We start from the raw sequence: 11645 nt of genomic DNA, 5'->3' as shown, positions 1-11645 counted from the left end.
ACAAAGTTTGCGTGTCCAATGGGCCTCTCTTTCCAGTGATGGCCGATTAGGCCATCTTTTGATACATATGCAGCTAGAGTCAAGAGCTCTGGGGTACTGGTTGGTTCATAATGTTGTTCCACCTATAGGGTTGCAGATCCCTTTAGCTCCTTGGGTTCTTTCTCTAGCTCTTCCATTGGGGGCCCTGTGATCCATCCATTAGCTGACTGTGAGCATCCACTTCTGTGTTTGCTAGGCCCCGGCATAGTCTCACAAGAGATAGCTACATCTGGGTCCTTTCAATAAAAGTACAAGCTCTTAACAGAGACAATTATAACAGCTAGCTTTTCTAGTTTTATTATCATGCTTTATATTTATTTTTCTATTTAGGATATATGGCTAAATCTAAATTATTGGTACTACCAATGTCTCAGAACCTGATACAAACATCTGTCTTGGATGTCTGTAACAAATTTTTGTACATATTTTAAGTGAAGAACAGGCATTATTTCCCTTTATATGTGAGTGAGATACAAATTCTAAACCAATGGTAATTTTAAAGATTTGGTCCTGAGAAACTAAAAGTATGAAATTCTACTACAAACCAATAAATTAATGAAACTTGGGAGCATCCAACAGGTTATTATATGATATTTATTAGACTTTTGCACTGAAATATGAGCTTTCAAAGGAGGAAAGGAGAGGAAATACAACTTGAAGAACCCTTAGAGTACTGATGGTACTTAAGCCATGAAATTAAAGGAAATCAGAAGAGAGTAAAACATTGAGAGTTATGCTTTAGAACCCTTAATATACCTATTAGTTTTGTTGACCTGATACAAATAAGAATGTTTTGTGAAGAAGTAACCCTAATTGAGGTCTGTCTCAATCAGATTGGCCAGTGGCCTGGTGATGCTCTCTCTCTCTCTCTCTCTCTCTCTCTCTCTCTCTCTCTCTCTCTCTCTCTCTGTGTGTGTGTGCGTGTGTGTGTGTGTGTGTTTGTAGAGGATTGATATGGTAGAGGCCAGGCCATTGGTGATGGGTGATGTTGGTCCTCTTGAAGTTTATCCTGGTTTGTTTAAGAAAGCAATCTGAAAAACCCATGGATAGTAAACCAGTGGGCAATCTTTACTTCAATTCCCACTTCCAGGTTCCTACTTTTGGCTCCTGTATCAGCTTCCCTTGATGATGAACTATGATGTAGCAGTGTAAGCCAAATAGACTCTTCTTCCCCAACTTGTTTATGATTATCATGTTTCATCACAGTGGCAGAAATGCAAAGTATAATAGACAAAGATATATAGTGATAATATAAATACATCATAGAATGTAAGAGACACCAAGAGAAAATGAGACCTTAGAAGTACAGTCAATGAAGAAGAGAATAATAAGTATGTGTGAAAATAATTGTTACTGAAGAAGCAAACATTTATCTGACAGAACAATACTTATGCTTTCTTCTCAGTGAGTTAAAAGGACATGAAGATAGGAAGTGACAGTCTTTTGTGAGCTGGCTTCATTAAAATGAGTCATCGAAATGTTGAACAATTTGTTTCATACTGTGAATAGGATTTTGATGTGGGTGAAATGACTTCTCTTTTGCTATCTCACCATTCCATATGAGGCTGTGGGAACCAACCTCCTGATTGACACTCCGGCATCACACTTTTAATATTAGGGGAATGCATAAGAATCTGTATATCTGAGCTTGTGGCTTTTTGAAAAGCAAAAGAAATTAACAGTATTGTTAGGTAGAAATGGAACAGGAAACAACAGAACAATAAAAGTTTTTTTTTCAGTTTTAATTCCAGATTCAAAGGATATATTAATAGTCAAAATATATAGCATGCAGGTTGCCTAAGAAGCTTATGAAAATGGCAACAGTCAGATAGTAAGTTTACAATACAAAATCAACACAATATACAAACTAAGTCAGGTGAAGCAAAACCTGTTTCAATTGTTGCTTCATTTATTTAAAATGTTTTTGATATATATAAGTTTAAGAAATGGCAGTTTGTCCTTGGATTATGATGAACAGAATTAATATTTGATCCACATAGAATTTATACTATGTTCTTTTACCATTATCACTAGTTACTTTTGTAGATTATAAAAATTAATTCCCTTTTAAACACTATTGAGAAAATTTTGAGGAAACTGTGGATTTCAACACTAGATGATTTTTTTTTCGTTTTTTATTAGGTATTTAGCTCATTTACATTTCCAATGCTATATCAAAAGTCCCCCGTACCCACCCACCCCCACTTTCCTAACCACCCACTCCCTCTTTTTGGCCCTGGCATTCCTCTGTACTGGGGCATATAAAGTTTGTGTGTCCAATGGGCCTCTCTTTCCAGTGATGGCCAACTAGGCCATCTTTTGATACATATGCAGCTAGAGTCAAGAGCTCCGCGGTACTGCTTAGTTCATAATGTTTTTCCACCTACAGGGTTGCAGATCCCTTTAGCTCCTTGGGTACATTCTCTAGCTCCTCCATTGGGAGCCCTGTGATCCATCCACCAGCTGACTGTGAGTATCCACTTCCCTGTTTGCTAGGCTCCGGCATAGTCTCACAAGAGACAGCTACATCTGGGTCCTTTCAATAAAATCTTGCTAGTGTATGCAATGGTGTCAGCGTTTGGATGCTGATTATGGGGTGGATCCCTGGATATGGCAGTCTCTAGATGGTCCATCCATTTGTCTCAGCTCCAGAGTTTGTCTATGTATCTCCTTCCATGAGTGTTTTGTTCCCACTTCTAAGGAGGGGCATAGTGTCCACACTTCAGTCTTCATTTTCTTGAGTTTCATGTGTTTAGCCAATTGTATCTTATATCTTGAGGTAGCCTAGGTTTTGGGCTAATAGCCACTTATCAGTGAGTCCATATTGTGTGAGTCCCTTTGTGAATGTGTTACCTCACTCAGGATGATGCCCTCCAGGTCCATCCATTTGCCTAGGAATTTCATAAATTCATTACTTTTAATAGCTGAGTAGTACTCCATTGTGTAGATGTACCACATTTTCTGTATCCGTTCCTCTGTTGAGGGGCATCTGGGATCTTCCAGCTTCTGGCTATTATAAATAAGGCTGCTATGAACATATTGGAGCATGTGTCCTTCTTACCAGTTGGGGCATCTTCTGGATATATGCCCAGAAGAGGTATTGCAGGATCCTCCGCTAGTACTATGTCCAATTTTCTGAGGAACCGACAGACTGATTTCCAGAGTGGTTGTACAAGGCTGCAATCCCACCAACAATGGAGGAGTGTTCCTCTTTCTCCACATCCACGCCAGCATCTGCTGTCACCTGAATTTTTTATCTTAGCCATTCTGACTGGTGTGAGGTGGAATCTCAGGGTTGTTATGATTTTCATTTCCCTGATGATTAAGGATGTTGAACATTTTTTCAGGTGCTTCTCTGCCATTCGGTATTCCTCAGGTGAGAAGTCTTTGTTCAGTTCTGAGCCCCATTTTTAATGGGGTTATTTGATTTTCGGAAGTCCACCTTCTTGAGTTCTTTATATATGTTGGATATTAGTCCCCTATCTGATTTAGGACAGGTAAAGATCCTTTCCCAATCTGTTGGTGGTCTTTTTATCTTATTGATGGTGTCTTTTGCCTTGCAGAAACTTTGGTGTTTCATTAGGTCCCATTTGTCAATACTCGATCTTACAGCACAAGCCATTGCTGTTCTGTTCAGAAATTTTTCCCCTGTGCCCATATCTTCAAGGCTTTTCCCCACTTTCTCCTCTATAAGTTTCAGTGTCTCTGGTTTTATGTGAAGTTCCTTGATCCACTTAGATTTGACCTTAGTACAAGGAGATAAGTATGGATCGATTCGCATCCTTCTACATGATAACAACCAGTTGTGCCAGCACCAATTGTTGAAAATGCTGTTTTTCTTCAACTGGATGGTTTTAGCTCCCTTGTCGAAGATCAAGTGACCATAGATGTGTGGATTCACTTCTGGGTCTTCAATTCTATTCCATTTGTCTACTTGTCTGTCTCTATACCAGTACCATGCAGTTTTTATCACAATTGCTCTGTAGTAAAGCTTTAGATCAGGCATAGTGATTCCACCAGAGGTTCTTTTATCCTTGAGAAAAGTTTTTGCTATCCTAGGTTTTTTGTTATTCCAGATGAATTTGCAAATTGCTCCTTCTAATTCGTTGAAGAATTGAGTTGGAATTTTGATAGGGATTGCATTGAATCTGTAGATAGCTTTTGACATGATAGCCATTTTTACAATGTTGATCCTGCCAATCCATGAGAATGGGAGATCTTTCCATCTTCTGAGATCTTCTTTAATTTCTTTCTTCAGAAACTTGAAGTTTTTATCATAAAGATCTTTCACTTCCTTAGTTAGAGTCACACCGAGATATTTTATATTATTTGTGACTATTGAGAAGGGTGTTGTTTCCCTAAATTCTTTCTCAGCCTGTTTATTCTTTGAGTAGAGAAAGGCCATTGACTTGTTTGAGTTTATTTTATATCCAGCTAATTCACCGAAGCTGATTATCAGGTTTAGGGGTTCTCTGGTGGAATTTTTAGGGTCACTTATATATACTATCACATCTTCTGCAAAAACTAATATTTTGACTTCCTCTTTTCCAATTTGTATCCCCTTGATCTCCTTTTGTTGTCGAATTGCTCTGGCTAATACTTCAAGTACTATGTTGAAAAGGTAAGGAGAAAGTGGACAGCCTTGTCTAGTCCCTGATTTTAGTGGGATTGCTTCCATCTTCTCACCATTTACTTTGATGTTGGCTACTGGTTTGCTGTAGATTGCTTTTATCATGTTTAGGTATGGGCCTTGAATTCCTGATCTTTCCAAAACTTTTATCATGAATGGGTGTTGGATCTTGTCAAATGCTTTTTCTGCATCTAACGAGATGATCATGTGGTTTTTGTCTTTGAGTTTGTTTATTTAATGGATTACATTGATGGATTTTCGTATATTAAAACATCCCTGCATCCCTGGAATAAAACCTACTTGGTCAGGATGGATGATTGCTTTAATGTGTTCTTGGATTCGGTTAGCGAAAATCTTATTGAGGATTTTTGCATCAATATTCATAAGAGAAATTGTTCGGAAGATCTCTATCTTTGTTGGATCTTTCTGTGGTTTCGGTATCAGAATAATAGTGGCTTCATAAAATATGTTGGGTAGAGTACCTTCTACTTCTATTTTGTGAAATAATTTGTGCATAACGGGAATTAGATCTTCTTTGAAGGTCTGATAGAACTCTGCACTAAACCCGACTTGTCCTGGGCTTTTTTTTTGGCTGGGAGACAATTAATAACTGCTTCTATTTCTTTAGGGGATATGGGACTGTTTAGATGTTCAACTTGATCCTGATTCAACTTTGGTACCTGGTATCTGTCCAGAAATTTGTCCATTTCGTCCAGGTTTTCCAGTTTTGTTGAGTATAGCCTTTTGTAGAAGGATCTGATGGTGTTTTGGATTTCTTCAGGATCTGGTGTTATGTCTCCCATATCATTTCTGATTTCATTAATTAGGATTTTGTCCCTGTGCCCTCTAGTGAGTCTAACTAAGGGTTTATCTATCTTGTTGATTTTCTCAAAGAACCAACTTCTCATTTGGTTAATTCTTTGAATAGTTCTTGTTTCCACTTGGTTGATTTCACCCCTGAGTTTGATTATTTCCTGCTGTCTACTCCTCTTGGGTGAATATTCTTCCTTTTTTTCTAGAGCTTTTAGATGTGTTGTCAAGCTGCTAGTATGTGTTCTCTCCCGTTTCTTCTTGGAGGCACTCAGAGCTATGAGTTTCCCTCTTAGAAATGCTTTCATTGTGTCCCATAGGTTTTGGTACGTTGTAGCTTCATTTTCATTAAACTCTAAAACGTCTTTAATTTTTTTCTTTATTCCTTCCTTGACCAAGGTATCATTGAGAAGAGTGTTGTTCAGTTTCCATGTGAATGTTGGCTTTCCATTATTTATGTTGTTGTTGAAAATCAGTATTAGGCCATGGTGGTCTGATAGGATACATGAGACAATTTCAATATTTTTGTATCTGTTGAGGCCTGTTTTGTGACCTATTATATGGTCAGTTTTGGAGTAGGTCCCGTGAGGTGCTGAGAAGAAGGTATATCCTTTTGTTTTAGGATAAAATGTTCTGTAGATATCTGTCAGGTCCATTTGTTTCATAACTTCTGTTAGTTTCACTGTGTCCCTGTTTAGTTTCTGTTTTCACGATCTGTCCACTGATGAAAGTGGTGTGTTGAAGTCTCCCACTATTATTGTGTGTGGTGCAATGTGTGCTTTGAGCTTTACTAAAGTGTCTTTAATGAATGTGGCTGCCCTTGCATTTAGAGCGTAGATATTCAGAATTGATAGTTCCTCTTGTAGGATTTTACCTTTGATGAGTATGAAGTGTCCCTCCTTGTCTTTTTTTGATAACTTTGGGTTGGAAGTCGATTTTATCCAATATTAGAATGGCTACTCCAGATTGTTTCTTCAGACCATTTGCTTGTGAAATTGTTTTCCAGCCTTTCACTCTGAGGTAGTGTTTGTCTATTTCCCTGAGATGGGTTTCTTGTAAGCAGCAGAATGTTGGGTCCTGTTTGTGTAGCCAGTCTGTTAGTCTATGTCTTTTTATTGGGGAATTGAGTCCAGTGATATTAAGAGATATTAAGGAAAATTAATTGTTGTTTCCTTTTATTTTTGTTGTTAGAGTTGGCATTCTGTTCTTGTGGCTGTCTATTTTTTGGTTTATTGAGGGATTACTTTCTTGCTTGTACTAGGGCTTGATTTCCGTCCTTGTATTGCTTCTTTTCTGTTATTATCCTTTGAAGGGCTGGATTCATGGAGAGATAATGTGTGAATTTGGTTTTGTCGTGGAATACTTTGGTTTCTCCATCTATGGTAATTGAGAGTTTGGCCGGGTATAGTAGCCTGGGCTGGCATTTGTGTTCTCTTAGTGTCTGTATAACATCTGTCCAGACTCTTCTGGCTTTCATAGTCTCTGGTGAAAAGTCTGGTGTAATACTGATAGGCCTTCCTTTATATGTTACTTGAACTTTCTCCTTTACTGCTTTTAATATTCTATCTTTATTTAGTGCATTTGTTGTTCTGATTATTATGTGTCGGGAGGAATTTCTTTTCTGGTCCAGTCTATTTGGAGTTCTGTAGGCTTCTTTTATGATCATGGGCATCTCTTTCTTTATGTTTGGGAAATTTTCTTCTATTATTTTGTTGAAGATATTAGCTGGCATTTAAGTTGAAAATCTTCATTCTCATCAACTCCTATTATCCGTAGGTTTGGTCTTCTCATTGTGTCCTGTATTTCCTGGATGTTTTGAGTTAGGATCTTTTTGCATTTTGTATTTTCTTTGACTGTTGTTTCGATTTTCTCTATGGAATCTTCTGCACCTGAGATACTCTCTTCCATTTCTTGTATTCTGTTGCTGATGCTCGAATCTATGGTTCCAGATCGCTTTCCTAGGGTTTCTATCTCCAGCATTGCCTCGCTTTGGGTTGTCTTTATTGTGTCTACTTCCCTTTTTAGTTCTAGTATGGTTTTGTTCATTTCCATCACCTGTTAGGATGTGTTTTCCTGTTTTTCTTTAAGGACTTCTACCTGTTTGGTTGTGTTTTCCTGCTTTTCTTTAAGGGCCTGTAACTCTTTAGCAGTGCTCTCCTGTAATTCTTTAAGTGACTTGTGAAAGTCCTTCTTGATGTCCTCTATCATCATCATGAGAAATGTTTTTAAATCTGGGTCTAGATTTTCGGTTGTGTTGGGGTGCCCAGGACTAGGTGGGATGGGAGTGCTGTGTTCTGATGATGGTGAGTGGTCTTGATTTCTGTTAGTAGGATTCTTACGTTTGTCTTTCTCCATCTGGTAATCTCTGAAGCTAGCTGTTATAGTTGTCTCTATTAAGAGCTTGTTCTTCAGGTGACTCTGTTAGCCTCTATAATCAGACCTGGGAGGCTAGCTCTCTCCTTAGTTTCAGTGTGCAGAGTATTCTCTGTAGGCAAGCTCTCTTCTTGCAGGGAAGGTACCCAGATATCTGGTTTTCGAATCTGCCTCCTGGAAGAAGTTGTGTTCCTCTCACTAGAGGTCTTAGGATCCTGTGTGGAATCCTGTGTGGGCCCTTGCGGGTGTCAGGCGACTCCGCTGGCAAGGCACTCCGGTGCTCGAGTGGAGTGGAAGGGACTTGTGCCCCAGGTCAGGCCCGGGTAGTCTGCTTCCCTATTTCCCGCAGTCTCAGGTTCTGCGAGATTGGATTGGGGCAGACGCTGTGTTCCACTCTCCAGAGGTCTTAGGATCCTGTGTGGAATCCTGTGTGGGCCCTTGCGGGTGTCAGGCGACTCCGCTGGCAAGGTACCCTGGTGCTCAAGCGGGGTGGAAGTCAGGCTCGGGTAGTCTCTTTCTCTGTTTCCCACAGTCTCAGGTTCCGTGTGATTGGATTGGGGCAGACGCTGTGTTCCACTCACCAGAGGTCTTAGGACCCCGTGGGGAATCCTGTGTGGGCCCTTGCGGGTGTCAGGCGACTCCGCTGGCAAGGTACCCTGGTGCTCAAGCGGGGTGGAAGTCAGGCTCGGGTAGTCTCTTTCTCTGTTTCCCACAGTCTCAGGTTCCGTGTGATTGGATTGGGGCAGACGCTGTGTTCCACTCACCAGAGGTCTTAGGATCCCATGGGGAATCCTGTGTGGGCCCTTGCGGGTGTTGGGCGACTCCGCTGGCAAGGTACCCTGGTGCTCGAGCAGGGCGGAAGGGCACACTAGATAATTTTTAAAAATATGTTTTATATAAGACATAGCACATAAGTTTGAAAAGTTCATATTAACTTAGTTAGTGAACATGTATGAAAACTTTCAGGAAATTTCCTGAGATATAAAACTTCTGTAATACATAGGCAAGAAAGAATTTATTGAGATTTCAAGTACTGTATTAAAACTGATCTTTCTAGTAAAACATCCCTGGAATAAAAAAAAAATATTTATTTATTTGCTAACACAGTAGCTGATTGTTCCATATAACTACTAACAATGTCAATGAGTTACATTGTATAGCTACATTGTAGACTTCAGAGTTGAGGACCACATATCATACAATAAAAATTTATCATCTATATCTAGATTCTAGACTTATATGTACCCATTTATTGATTTGTTCAGTTTCTTTAAACCCTCTACTTTCCCTCTACTTCTTGTCCTTTAGAATAACTCACACTGAATAAAGGAGCATACATATCATACAGCTGTCTATATGCCCTATAGAGTATTATATCTGAGGATATTGATGAGTGTAATTAAAAACTTTGAAAAAGATTTAGGAAAAGTAATTGGGGACTACATACTCAGTAAATTGATTTGAACAGAAATAGAAATAAGTATTATCAGTGAAAACAATATTTTTCTGTAATTAAAAATATTTCAAACAATATAATTTGTATCATTTTCCCTTCCCTGCTCCCTATTATATCTTTCCTAGACACCCATATATTTAGTAAGGAGAACATTTTCAAATTCAGCTCATTTGGAAAACTACTAAAGTGTTGTCAGAAATAATTAACAGATAGTAAAAACAACTTAAATGGAAGCTACTTATATCTTAGAAATATAGCAATACATCTAGACATAACAGGAAAGATTTTCCTTGTAGAACCTATTTCTGCACTGTAGTAATTTTCATTTTTTATCTTCCATTACATCAAGTAAAAATTAAATACATAGTGTTCTGCTTGCTAGTAAAGACTTGCAATGAGAGTGAAATTCTAAGAACTGTCCAACCATGAGACCCACTAAATAGTCTTTGAACCATGAGATAAAATAGTCTCAGAGGAATCCGTGCCTACCTCTGACCTTGATCTCTGTGATGTGCTTTTCATAGAACTCACCATCTTTGAAGACACAGTAGTATGTACCATCACCATCAACAGTCACATTAACGATCTGGAGGGTCACTTTCCCCTAGCCAATGGCAACTTTCAGAAATTCAGTCTGCTCCACATAGTTGGAAATAGTTTCTCCATGTAGATTTTTAATCGTCTGATTCAGGTACACAGGCTATGTATATCAGATCTAGATCCAGCAAATATCCATTTGCTTGTTCTGGTGGGGACAACTGACAATTGAGTTCTAGGTTTCTACCCAATCTAGCCAAGACCAAACTCTGTAAGCCAGTAACTCTAAATTGTTCTATGAAGAATTCCAATCAAAAAAAGAAGAGTGTAAATTAGTGAACATGTTCATAGCTTTTATTTGAAATAATTCCCTCTGTTGAGCCTTCTTCTGTCTTTTCCTATCTCAAGTATCCACACATACATCACTTAATAAAATTTAGTGTATTCTGACAGTATTCTAGTTATAATTATTTATCTTATACAACAGTGCAAAAAGTTAATGCAAATAGAGAAGTTCTTCGGGACATTTGTGAAGTGCTGAACCACTTAAAAACAGGCTGGATTCAAGGCAATATGAAGCATTGGGTCAAGAAAATGACAATATGAGCTATTAAAGTATGTAAGCCATGTTATTTAGTGAACATTTTAATAAATAGAGAGACTTCAGGCACAGTAAACTATTCACAGCATGTAGGTCTTGAAATATATGCTCAGTGTTTGTAGATGAGAATACTGTAAGTACTGCTGTCCCTTTATGTTTAATTATCTGCTATTTTTGTAATACAGATGAGAGACTGCTACCTCCATTGCTCTGGTATTTTAAAAAAGAGACCTGGGTTTTATGATATTGTTGAGATATGGCAGTGTGTCCAAGTGTTCCTGATCTACCTTGTTAGCTTTATACATGTTATTTACTTTACTCATTTAAGTTAATTTTAATTTTATATCTCATGATTCATATTGAGTTGTTGAAGGTGGGTACTTGCACAAATATGTAAAGTTATTCTGACACTGCATGTGCACTCAAATTGTAGCAAACTAGGGCACTGTAAAATGGAGTCACTCAGGGCAATAGTCTGTTGAAAGCTACAATTCCACATGATGTAAAGGAAAATAGAGCAGGGTACTGCCTGAACACTACAATAAATAAAGATGAAAATTAACTCAAAAATGTGCCATTACAATATTGTAAATCAAAACAAAAATAAGCTATTAAAGTATTATTAGAGTAACTGAAATCCAAACCATCAACAATACAATATGTTGGCAAAAGATTAAAAAAAATAGACAATTGTTATTTGTTGCTGGTAGCAATGCTGTATGATTCAGACACTATGTAAGACAGTTTAGCATTTTCTAACTTTGCTAGATGTGAGCTTAACATTAGTTTTTCTACAGTCATAATTCTAGATGTACTCCAAATGAACTGAGAAATACACCTATATTGAAATCTGTACATAAATATTAATAATATCTTTATTTATAGTTGCTAAAAACTGGAAGAAATTAAAATGTGCATCAAAAAGTCACTGAAAATCAACACTCTTACATTCATACAATAAAATATTAATTAATAAAATAACATATAATAGTTACATAAATATTAGGACAATAACTAAACAATTTTGACTATTCTACAAAACAAAACAAAACAAAACAAAAAACATATTTGACTCTTACAAAGGCCAAGAACCTGTGATGAGGTAAAACAAAGTCCTAGGAAAATACTTAATGCTAATTTTGTACTAAAAACCTCATAGTGATAAAATGACTTCTAATAACATATTGCTATACCTAGCT

At 37.7% G+C, this 11645-nt stretch overlaps 1 pseudogene; it reads right to left on the bottom strand.

Annotated features, from left to right (window-relative positions):
• Positions 1–1348: 1348 nt before the first annotated feature.
• Gm12819 overlaps positions 1349–11645 on the bottom strand; it is a 47703-nt pseudogene continuing 37406 nt past the window's right edge.

This window comes from Mus musculus, chromosome 4 (assembly GCF_000001635.26).
Source record: "Mus musculus strain C57BL/6J chromosome 4, GRCm38.p6 C57BL/6J".
Lineage (NCBI taxonomy): Eukaryota > Metazoa > Chordata > Mammalia > Rodentia > Muridae > Mus > Mus musculus.
The sequence above is the reverse complement of the archived record's forward strand: the minus strand, read 5'-3'. Positions and strand labels throughout refer to the sequence as shown.